This window comes from Lucilia cuprina, chromosome 4 (assembly GCF_022045245.1).
Source record: "Lucilia cuprina isolate Lc7/37 chromosome 4, ASM2204524v1, whole genome shotgun sequence".
Classification (NCBI taxonomy): Eukaryota; Metazoa; Arthropoda; class Insecta; order Diptera; family Calliphoridae; genus Lucilia; species Lucilia cuprina.
Window position 1 is genome coordinate 84,451,365 of NC_060952.1, and position 13,307 is coordinate 84,464,671.

At 29.8% G+C, this 13,307-nt stretch overlaps 1 long non-coding RNA gene across 2 annotated transcripts in view; it reads left to right on the forward strand.

The window, feature by feature from the left end:
- Positions 1–13,307, forward strand: part of LOC124419783 — a 34,737-nt gene that overhangs the window by 15,685 nt on the left and 5,745 nt on the right. The window contains exons 2-3 of one of the 2 annotated variants that reach the window (XR_006940808.1): positions 561–582; positions 655–762. This is a non-coding gene — a long non-coding RNA (uncharacterized LOC124419783). The remainder of the gene's footprint in view (positions 1–560; positions 583–654; positions 763–13,307) is intronic. The other variant, XR_006940807.1, reaches the window with a different exon arrangement.

Consider the following 13,307-nt stretch of genomic DNA (forward strand, 5'->3'; position numbering starts at 1 on the left):
ACTAGAACTGAACTAGAACTGAACTAGAACTGAACTAGAACTGAACTAGAACTGAACTAGAACTGAACTAGAACTGAACTATAACTGAACTAGAACTGAACTTGAACTAAACTGGAACTGAACTAGAACTATATGAAAACTGAACTATTATAATATAATATTTTATATGGTCCAAAACTACGCTATATGTGCCCCTGAAAATTCCAAACAATTATCCAGTCTTGATCGTATATCTCCTTGTAAAAGAACGAATTCTAAATTATAGTTGATTATCTAAATATAGCTATTCCTTCCTTGATTTTAGCATAACTGTTTACTAATTGAAAAACTTTCCTTTTATAAAATTTACGTCCTGTCCTCCTGCAATATTTAAAAAAGTTTTCCATGATATTATTTTCTAACATAAAATCACATTTAAAACTTGTAAAAATGATTGTGTTTTGTTCTGTTATTTCTTTTTCTCTTTTTTCTGATTTTTATTTGCATTAAAATTATGCTGAATTTCATTTCAATTATTTTAATTGAAAACTTTTATTATTTGTTTTTTTTTTTATTTGCAGGTTTATTTTTCATCTACATTAAGTACTAGTTTTTCTTGTTTTTCTAATGAAAAATTGCAAAAATAATAAAAATTATAAAAACAAACTTTATTAGTTAACAGGTTTTGTTGGACATTTGTGACAGTTTTAGAAAGAAGTTATTTATTTTTCATCAGACGAAAAATGCTGTAGATGAAACGAAAATCAGCGAAGTGTAGCGCAGGTAATTATATAACTTTATACTCAATACCTATTTTTAAATTCATTGTATCAATATATATATAAAAATGTTCAAGAGGTAATTAATTGGCCTGATTAGTGAACAAAAAATCAAGAATTTTAAATTAGGTAAATTTTAATTTTTTTTGCACTTACAACAGATTTCAATGAAACTTTAGCCACAAACATGTAAAATATTCAACAACAACTGTAGAAAAACGAAATAAATTTCAATTATAAAAAAAGGAAATTAATGAAAAATACAACTAAATAGTTGTAAAAAAGCATTCTGACAAAATATGTGGCTAAATAAAAGATAAAGCCAAACACATTGAAGTAGGCAGGCGTAAAGTAGAGAAAATAAACAAATATTTACAAATGCAATTAAGCATACTCTACACTAACTACCAACAGCATCATGGTCTAGAATAAATACAGTGATATCACACAAATTTGTACACTCATACCTCCTAACCATACATGATAACAGGAAAAGGAAAATAAAATTCAACTCTATGGCAAACATATTAATACTTACAAAAAAAAAAACAAATTAAAAAATCTTTGTACAACACTATTAAAATTTCTAAAAATGGCTTAATAAACATCCATACCTGTTCTTTTATGCAGAACACCAACAAATTAAATTTCCATAAACTTTAGTTGTGCATTATTTTCTTAAAATTTTAATTTATGCATTAAATGAACATTTCATGCTGAATGCAATTTTTCTATTATTCGCCTCTTCCTCTCTCATACTGCTATACTTAGAGGGTTAGGTATGGCTTTGTTATAAATAATGAAATACTATGTCCTGCGTCTTTTTGCAAAATACGAAGTAAAAACTTAAATATTGCATAATAATTTCTATTTGGATTTTATGTTTTTGTTAAGGAAAATATAGGAATTGCATTTCTATGAATATATACATACTCATATACTTGCCAGGACATCGTCCTTTTAAAGGTGTGTATAATAATAGCTAAAAATTGCATATTTTGAGCATATGTATACCTGTATATGTACTGTGCCCATATACATACAAATAAATGGCAATGCTTTTAAAATCCTGTACTATGGCAAAAAAAAAATAAATATGATTCAGTTAAGTCCTATTTCAGTTCTAGTTTAGTTCTAGTTCAGTTCTAGATCAGTTCTAGTTCAGTTCTAGTTCAGTTCTAGTTCAGTTCTAGTTCAGTTCTAGTTCAGTTCTAGTTCAGTTCTAGTTCAGTTCTAGTTCAGTTCTAGTTCAGTTCTAGTTCAGTTCTAGTTCAGTTCTAGTTCAGTTCTAGTTCAGTTCTAGTTCAGTTCTAGTTCAGTTCTAGTTCAGTTCTTGTTCAGTTCTAGTTCAGTTCTAGTTCACTAAACGTATACTTGATGAACGCTATTAATCATTCGTCCCGTTGTATGAACAACCTGAATCCCTAAAGTATGCTAATAAAAAATGTCTAATAATTAGTGTCATCTGTTTTGTAGTATACTTATAAAATAACAATATTACTCATACGTCACCAAACACTACTTGTGATCTTGCTAAAAAGTATGCTATAGTATTTTCTCATATTATGTATTTAAAATAGCAACTAATGGCGTATGATGATTATGTTATTGCAAATAATTTACCTTCAGTTATATTTCAATATATGTACATATTGTGAGCAATCAAGTAAAATATAATTTCTCCTTACTGTTAGAGAAAATAAAGGTTGCTTACAAAGACGTTTTCTGTACAAACAAATTTTTAAGTTTAACACACCTTTAAAATAACAAACAGCCTTAAGGATAAATATAACACTCTCACTGCCCCGGTCTTCCCATCTTTTCAATGAACATATTCCCTCCTTTGTAATTTATTTAAAAAAAAACTTTTTCTTTACATTGTTGGCAAATTTTCCGCCAAACTGCTCTGATATGAATGACGTTATTGCCATTGTTCTGTATAGAAATAAAAGCAAAAAAATATACATGTATATATGTATTCACATCTAGTGTTTTCTATGCAAATGCATTTTATGTGTAGTAACATTTCTTTTCACCAAAATGAAAAACAAAATCAAACTACAAAACTTTCTTAATAGTCTTTTTTCCTGCTACATGATGGTACCTCCCCTTAGTTATAAAGGTTTTATTCTAAAAATAAAAACTGCAATTTTCATGTGGAGTAGAGGATAAAAAAAAACACAAAACTAATATGAAAAAGTATTTTCAATTTTTTTGCATACATAGGTTTCCATCAACTTTTTCAAACAAGTTTTGTTTTACTTTTTTTTTCTGCAGAAAAAGTACAAAATTTTAACTTTTTCGTTTCATATTTCAGGCTATAAAAACTGCAATCATTGAAATGTTCATAAGACCAAAACAGTGCATAGGAAGTGCATATAGGTGAACACATAGAGAGAAGGAATACCACTTCATCACATATAGAAAAAGTTTGGTTATAACACAAAAAAATTTACACATCTCGTACACCCTCACATGATCTACATTGCATCGTTTTTTCTCTATATAGTTGTGCTTTGTGCCACGTTCGAGTCAACATCGTCATTGCTATCATCATCAACAACGTGAATTTAAGCAATAACCATAAAGAAAAATTGCAATATGACTCTTACTCCCCAACTATATATATTCTTATATTTCGTTATATAAAACAAAAACAAATCTACATTAATGCGCTCTTCTTGTGTTACACTAAAGAGATAGAGAGGGCTTGTAGAATATGATAAGAAAAGTAGTCACATCTAAAAATCTCAGCATTGCTGGATAACAAGAATAAAATGCAACATTTCAAGTTGAACATGTAACACGTGTCGAACTTCTCCATCCCGAGATAGAAAAAATATTTTTAAAAAATTATTATAATTTCGCCCCGGAAACTGAGAATAGCATTATATAATTTTTACAAAAGAATAATGTAAGATTATATTTCATTTCTAGTTCAGTTCTAGTTCAGTTCTAGTTCAGTTCTAGTTCAGTTCTAGTTCAGTTCTAGTTCAGTTCTAGTTTAGTTCTAGTTCAGTTCTAGTTCAGTTCTAGTTCAGTTCTAGTTCAGTTCTAGTTCAGTTCTAGTTCAGTTCTAGTTCAGTTCTAGTTCAGTTCTAGTTCAGTTCTAGTTCAGTTATATTTCTAAAGTAATATGTACCATATTGAGGAACTTCCGTAAATATTGTGAGGTAAAATTTAAACATTCTTTCCATAGTGCAATATACTAAAATTCAAACAATTTTTTGTAAATAAGTATTTCTGTACTAACCAGCATCCTGGGAATATGGATATGCATCAGCTGCATTCAATGTTATAAAACTAACATAAATAGAGATGACTGTGTATTTTAATGTGGAGCATTAACGAATTGTTAGCACACTATAATATATAGTACTAGAATATGCTAATATTAATACATTTTTGTGACAATATCCTCTTTAATGATTTAAAGGTTGCTCAGAATTAAATGAGTACCTATTTAGACGTACACAGTACCTAACTAGAAATATTTCACTTAAAAAAATCCATGAATTTGACAGCTATCAACGCTATAACAAAATAAATATGTACACTATTTGATGTAGTTACTGGCTGCTAAAAAAGTGCATTTCATATATTAGACATTTTTTTTGAAATGCTGTGTTTATTTTTGTAGATTTTCATTTCCAGGATGCATACAAATTTTTATTACAAAAACATAGTCATCCTATGCATATGTATGCAATTGCATATATGTACGTATACATATATCAAATGGAATTTGTGCATCCTTTTACCTCTCGCCAACATAACCCTTATCCCCATATATCCCCCGAGGGAACATCGTTAGTTGTTATTTTTGTTAATTTTTAGTGCTTGCTGCTGCATGGTCATCTAAAATTTTATTTGTATTTTGGTTGCAGCCATGTTGGAATTTTTTTTATGTTTGTATTGGTTTTAGCATTTTTTTTTTGAAGTTGTATGCCAGTTTTATATTTTTGTTTCTCTTATTTTGTTATTGCAATACAAACAAAGCAAAAATACTGCAGCTGACAAAGCAATTTTATTTTATGTTTTGTTAAATCCCCATCTCTCTACTGCAAAAAAAACACCAAAAACTATACAACAATTCTTTAGAGAAAAATGCATCACAAAGAAAAACAAAAAACAGCAATTCTGCACTCACAAAATGAATTGCAAACAACTGTTTTTTTCATGCTCCTGGATCTCTATTGCTGTAACTCAGTTGTAGGAAATTTTGAATTTAGGTTCATGCATTTTTCCAGGTTTATGCAAATGTAAAAAAGAAATACGCATGCATTTGCATCCCAGTTCAGATTTTCCTAATAAAGGACATGGTCTGAAAATCTATAGTACTCTTCTCATTTTCGTTTTTTTTTTTTTGTAAAGTAGTTAAAGAATATTTTTGAAAAATAGAAAAAAAACTGCAAACGAGCCTGGTAACGTCAAATGCAAATGTATTTCATATGAATGAACATCATCTACATCGGATGGAGAGGCTTCTAGTGTTTCTGCTGCACACATGCATTTTCCATTTAAATAAAACAAAATTTTTGTGAAAATCCTTAATGGATTATTGTTGTAAATGGAATTTAGATGTCTAACTGTATTTTGGATATTGTTGAAGCCTCTTAATCCTATAAAAACTAATGAAAATTTTTACAATTTTATATATATTTTTATCAAAATGTATATTTAATTTGCAACAATAAAATTTATTTTTCCATTTAGTTAATCAATGTAGAAATTAAAAATTTTCAGTACATGTTGGAAATGGTATCATACCGTATTTTTAGTGTTCCAACAAAAATCTCCCATATATTTCATATAGTTTTGGACATATCTCAAAATACATGAGAGTGGTATACATATGTATCATCAAATCATTTCCGTAAATAAACTTCCTTATAAATAAACTTTTATTGTTATTATCAAAAGAAGTTAATTTATTTTCTGAAGGGGGTAGGGTCTATTATCGACCGATCCACACAAAGTTTGGTAAAAAGTTTTTAAAGAACTTTTTTACATCGAATTACTGTATTTTATTTTTTGATAAGAAATAAATGCTAAAGTAAATTTCTCGAGGTGACCGATACTCAAAAAGGACCGATCCTCACAAAAGTTAGTAAAGAGATTTTGGTGAATACAAAACCTATTTATATCGAATTTCATCTTTGTACTCGCATCTCTGAGCCAAAACAAACGTTGTCTGAAGGGGACCTTATGTAAGGGAAGGGGTCAATTATGGACCATTTCTAATAAAATTTTGGAAGATTTGCGTTCGCATCATTAAACCAGTTCTGACTTTTATGGAAATGTAAAAACGTAGACCAATTATGCCCGTCTCAGAATCTAATGAGGTCTCATACATATATGTATGTATGTACGTTTATGGGTATTATGAGAATATTTTGATGTATTACAAACGGAATGACAAAAACAATTACTAACTAACTAACTAATCCTGGTAATACATGATTAATTTCACGATTGTAGGTTCAATATTATACAAAAATTCTGAAAGTACATTTTGATGACGAAAAGTACCAAAAACACCCTTTTTATGGGATCTCACTTAATACAGGCCATACATGCTTAATTTTTATGTTCAATATTAAAGAAATTTCAAAAGGTATCTTTTGAAGAAAGAAAAAAGTACCAAAAAGTTCAATATTATACAAATTTCAAAAAGTACTTTTTGAGAAACGAAAAATTATCAAAAAGTCCCCCTTTATGGGTCCTCATTTAATCCAGGCCATACATGCTTTATTTCATATTTTACAACACAAAAAAGTCCCCTTTTTTGAAAAAAGTACCGAAAGTAAATACATTTTTCACCCCTTAAGGGTTCCAATATCCATAAAGTACTAAATTTGTATTTTTATTTTGTACCAGACACCTGTCCGCTTATTTTTTAAGTAAGCGACTCTAAGCTGTAAATTGATTTTGATTCTTATCTAGTTTAGGAGATATGAAGTTACCAAATTTACCCGTTTTTACCCTTTTTTACCCACTAAACATTAGAATTTCCAAAAATCCCGTCTTAGTGGAAATTAGTCCAAATTTCAGCTCTTTAGCTTCAACCTTTTAGGCTGTAGGGTGATGAATCAGTCGGCCAGTCAGTCAGTCAGTCAGTTAGTAATGTTAGAATTTTATATATATATAGATTATAAGATCTTTCGCTGAAGGCTAAAAGATCTTCAGTCGAAGGCTTGGTAGAAAGTATGTATGGAAAATTATTATAAAAGTTTAATGGAAATATTCATAAGAATTTATTAAAGTTTTATAAAACAAATTTTCAAATTTTTATTTTAACTGTAAAAAACACATTCGGGTTTCTGGTAGATGTTTATAGAAGACCCCAACATCTAAGTCCTACTATTTTTTCCCACTTTGTCGGATCTTCTCTCAAACACTAATACAAAGATAACGAGATTGCATTTGAAGCTGAACACTTCTAAAGAGCATGCAAGTCGGTTATAGGCTGTCATTTATTTAGTTGATTTTAATTGTGTAACTAAATGTTATAAAAAGTTTTTCATTTTGAAACAATCTTTTATAATTTACACCCAACCTAGTCGCTCAGGAATTGATTAATTGCTTTAATTAATTGTCCGGAACAATATCATAAAAATCTTTGTGCAAAAAAAGACTAACTGACAATTTGAAAAAAATAGTCCTAGACAAAAAATATAAATTAACCGGACACTTGAAATGGTCACGTAAACTCATACTTAATTTATACAAAACAACCATATTTTTTTAGTTAAAGAGACTCTCGTTCTAAAAAAGGGTAAAATTTTTGAAAATAGAATAAGAAATGAGAAATAGGTATCTACTATTTATTGCTATATTTATTAGAATATATAGAATAAATAATATAGAATGTTAAATCTATAACTTTTTGTTCTATTATATGATTTACATGCATAAGTGTATAACAAACAAGTAGGAAAGTATAGTCGGGCATGGCCGACCATATAATACCCTACACCATGAGTATATTCATAAAATTTTTACTTATTATAAAATTTTTATTTTTTGTAAAGAAACTTTTATGTTGAATATTACCATAATTCCAAAATATTTAAGCCATTTATTGATAAAAAACTAAAATTTCTAAAAAGGCTTTATATAGGTCAAATATGGGCCGATCCTCGGTAAATTTGGGAAAAGGATATATTTCTAAATAACAGTTAGTTTTGTTGAGTTTCATTGCGATACAAATGGTTACAAATCAGTTTTAGACGTTTAAGTCATTTTTTGAAGAGGGGTTTGTTTGAGGGCTAGGGCCAAATATAGGCCGATCCTTACGACAATCTGCAGTGCCATTTATACTTATATAAAACTTATTTGTGCCAATTTTTAGAGAGATAGCAGAATATTTGGCGTAATTATGGCATACAAAGTTCAAATCGGGAGGTACGGTTGTATGGGAGCTAGGTGAAATAATGGACCGATTTCAACCATTTTCAATAGGCTTCGTACTTGTGCCAAAAAACATGCTTGGTCCAAATTTCATCAAATTATCTTGAAAATTGCGGCCTGTATCTTGCGCACATGGTTTACATGGACAGCCAGCCAGCCGGACAGACGGACGGACGGACGGACATGTCTTAATCGACTCAAAAAATGATTCTGAATCGATCGGTATACTTTAAGGTGAGTATTGAACCAATATTTTTGTATGTTACAAACATCAGCACAAACGTATAATACCCTCCCCACTATAGTGGTGTATGGTATAAAAAGTCATCATATAAAGTATATACATATATACTTTTTGTACTATTTTACTTTATTTATCTTAACTTACTCTTAACCGGATGTGTATTTGTAATATTACATATGTAAGTGTTCGTTGTTTCTATAAATAAGAAAAGTAATGAAATTGAACCACAAAAAAGAAAAAGAAAACATTGGAAAATGTATATACCCAGCAAAAACTCGGTATTAGGTTATAGTTACATAACCACTTACATTGACCCTGACCGGTACATGCACAAGAACTTTGCTGAAGTACTCGAGCTACCAAATTTCTGACAATTAGATCGCCTCTGTTGATTCGGCAACAGCACCTAGAGACTTAACCGGTGGACCAAAGTACGAATACATCAAATAAGCCGAAGACATTGTTTTTACTCACAAGGACACACTGTGGTAATTCTGATATGAACAGAGTATACTCTGAACTTATCTGGACAAGGATTGAAAATTCAATGGTATCATTTGTATATGATACCTTTCATACATCGTCATACAACCCAACACACATAGCATTGATACAACACATTCATAAGAGAAAAACATACGACACGTTCATTATAGGTAGACGGTTGAGGCCACCGTATCTCTCATTCATCCGTACCATATACAATTAATACCAACTCATTTCCAACGCTTAGTCCTACAGTCATTCCTCTGTGTGGTATCTGCTGTTCCGGCAACAGCACCGAACTTATCCCGAAATATTGACTTTACCCTACATCAGTCTTTTAATCGCCACTTACTCTGCCCGCAAATTTGGGTTTAAACCACAGCCACTACGTGGATCCCGAAGGAACCTTAACCAACTGACCAGCCAGGACATAGTCCTGCGGGCAACTGGCCACCCGTAGTACCAGATTATGCGGTGCTCTGGTCTGACCTCTTTCAATCTATGCAAGGACTAAGCCCCGACCAGACTAGAGGTATTGTACATCTCTTTATACCCCGGTATTGCAATAACACCAAGGCAACATGACCCCCGGGGGGATGAGCTAGACAGTTAAAATTTTGTATATATATTCTCTATTGATAAGGTTTGTTCAGCATTTACACAAGGCAAAATCGGTTTACCTTTTCGCATAGCACCCCTAGAAGTGGTCAATTGGAAAACAGTTTAACAATCATTAATGGTTTAAAAATTTCACTATAAAGACGAAATTCTACATAAATAAGTCTTATGTGAACATAAATATCATAATCAAATTTAATGAGGATCGGTTTATAATTGATCATATGGGGGAATACAATATATGTATAATTCCCACATCAGAAAATATCTTTAACGTTCATTACTGCCTCAAAAATGCGAGTACAGCGATGAAATTCGATGTAAACAAGTTCTGTATGAGTTAAAATCTTCGAACTTTTGCAAGGCACCAGTCCTTGACCCTATCTCAGAAATAGGAATGCATCAAAGAAATTCGACATAAACAAGTTTTGTATGCGTCAACTTTTGTGAGGATCGGTTTAAATTTTGACCCTATCGCTCGTATAAATTCCCCTTCAGAAAATGATCTTACCGCTCATTACAAGCTTAAAAAAGCAAGTACAGCGATGTTATTCAATATAAACAAGTTTTATAAGAACCAAAATCTTTCTACCAAATTTTCTGAAGATCGTTTAATAATTGTCCATTTACTATTTAGAAAATGAATTTACTTCTTTCGATAATAACAAAAGAATCGATTCATAAATCGGCATGGTCGATTATAACACTCTTACTTGTTATTATTAAAAACAAAACAACTTACACAACAACATCATTGTAAGCGAAATTGTAAGTACTTCTTTAACAACCTATTTGTAAGCGAGCATAAAAGTGCTTGCCTCCAATGGCATCACCGTCTTAATAAAATGACTTATAATGCTAATGAAGAAGAATTGAAAAGATGTATGCTTTTCCTGGATACATACATATGTATACATATACTGATGTTGTATTAGTGACTGTTATAGAATATAATATTTATATCTTTAAAATTTTTTATAAGTAAATTGCTTTCGTCAGGGTGTATCTTCAAATCATTTAGTATTTATATATTCAATTAATATTACAAAGACCATTTTATTTGATAAGAAAATTAAATAAAAATTATATGGAAGTTATTGTACGTCAGTGCTACACCACTTTAGTGGGGAGGGTATACTCACCTTAAAGTATACCAATCGGTTCGATTTAGCTATGTCTGTTCGTCTGTCCGTCCGTCATGTAAATCTTGTAATCAAACTACAAGTCGCAATTTTGAAGATAATTTAAAGAAATTCGGTACATGATCTTCTATTGAAAATGATTTAAATCGGTTCATTATGTAGTCTCTATTAAAGTCTCCATCAAAATTTGACTTAAATATCCACAATTTAGTCAATAATAAATGGCTTAAGTTTTCATAATAAAGCATTTCATAATAAATACTTTATTATGAAAACTAAATCACATTATATTCTTGTAGGGTATTATATGGTCGGCCTCGCCTGACTTACATGTAATCTTTTAATTTTTTACAATAAAATATTCTAATAGAAAAATAAACCAACAAAACTTTGTATGAAATAAAAAAATTATAAAATAATGTTAAAAAGTTAAAATTCTATTCAAACTGTTTGTTAGATGAAAACAGTTTATGCAAATATTTAATAAAAAAAATATCCAAGAGCTAAACCCTTATATAGACATACATATGTATAAGAAAATAAAAGTAATTTTATTACATTTTATTCAAAAACTTATATATGTATATAAATACATATGTATGTATGCATGTAGTATATAAATATGTAAAACGTTGCCTTGAACAATATTATATACATATACGTATAAAGACTGAATAGTTTAGAATACAAACATTCTTGCCTTACTTCCCTTTTACCTTTTACATACTTCCCTTATGTGTTTAAATATCTTTTCATAAAAATACTATTTCTGTACATTTAGTTTGATAGAATTGTGTAAATAGTTGGTTGGTTTCTTGTTACCCTTAAAGCAAACTTGTAAACATCACCGCCATCACCATCATCATCAGCAGCAACTGCTACTTCTCTCTATGAATACTTATGTCCTGTTTCTTCTTTTCTTATTGTAATATTGCAAACAATAGTTGCTTATTGTGTTTTTCTTTTGCTGCTGCTGCTGCTATATATATAGAGGTAGTAGTGACTTCAACACTTTTAACAATTGTCCTTGTGCGGGCATTCCAATATCTCTATATGTATATCTTTGTATGTGTTGTTATATCCTTTTGTCAGTAAAAAGTCCTTTTCAAATAATTTCCTTCATAGTTGTAAAATAGTAAAATACAATTGTTATGACTCCCTTAGTAAGGAAAGTTTGCTTACTCACTCACCCCGCTGCAATGGCATTTAACTGCAGACATGTTAAAATTCTTATTGTGTCCTTTTACATCTTCTGGTATCCTTTTGCAACAATCATCTAACACAAACCGCTTGCTCAACCTCTTCGCTTCGTTCATAATGTTTTATATCTACAACAATATTTCTATTCCATTTCCTTTGGCTCTGCTCATGCATACATAAAATTCAAGCTTTTGATAATGGTCTTGGTCTATCTGTATGTTTTTCATATACTAAGTATTCCATATTTGACTTGACTTCTTTTTGCTAAGGGTTTTACTTGTTAGATAGTTTCTCATTACAATCTCCCACACAAAATCTTTGGTGAGCCGTGCATGCACTATACGTTAGGTGGAATAGTAGTCTCTATCGTGTGTCTATTGTCCTTTGAGGTTTGTATAGTGGGTGTTGGCAACCACAGTCTCTAGCTTCAAATAGTATATTGTTTTTATCACTACCACCACCACCATCATCTCATTATCTTAAACTTACTCTCCTTCTCAGTGTTCTTTTTCTACATATATAAAAAATAAGGCAGTCAAGCTCGGCCATAGATGTCCTTATATTACCAAATTATGAACCGATCAAGTATACAACTCATTAATAAAACTATTTTTTTCGGAAATGATATTGATTGTTTTTTAGAATTATTGACCGAATCTAATAAAAAAAATATAAATAAATCGCAAAATACAAAAAACAACATTACACACTCTACTTTTTGGTGTAGGGTATAATTATATTTTTATTTGCTGAACACAAAAAGAAAATGACATTTGGTAAAACATACAAAAATAAAACGAAATACCAACTAAAACATGACATACAAATATTTGTAATTGTGGGTTTTTAATAACTCTTCCTTTTGCTAAAACTCTACTTTTTGGTCTGAATGATATTTAAAATTTTATTACTTTATCTATCTTCTGGATTTAGATTGTCGTTTCAAACTTAAAATAATTTCTTTCATTTTATTTTCATTGTTCTTGCGAATAATTGTTTGCAGAAATTGATTTAATTTCTTTTTCAATTTGGTTCTTCTTTTTCGTTTTATATAAAATTTTAATAAAATAATTTCTAAATTCTATGGAGATCGTAAATAATACAATTTTCAATTTATAGAAAATAAAATACACAGTATAATATATTAAAGCTTCTTTTGAGAATATACATATACAAATGTATTTGTACAAGATTGTTATTGATGTACTGGTGAATAATTAAAATTTAATTTAAATATTTGAAAGGAGTTGTAAGTCGTATAAGGAAATGTAGTAAAGATTTTGAAATTTTTAAATACATATGGACTTTTAATATTTCAGTTCTAATTCAGTTCTAGTCCAGTTTTAGTTCAGTTCTAGTTCAGTTCTAGTTCAGTTCGAGTTCAGTTCTAGTTCAGTTCTAGTTCAGTTCTAGTTCAGTTCTAGTTCAGTTCTAGTTCAGTTCTAG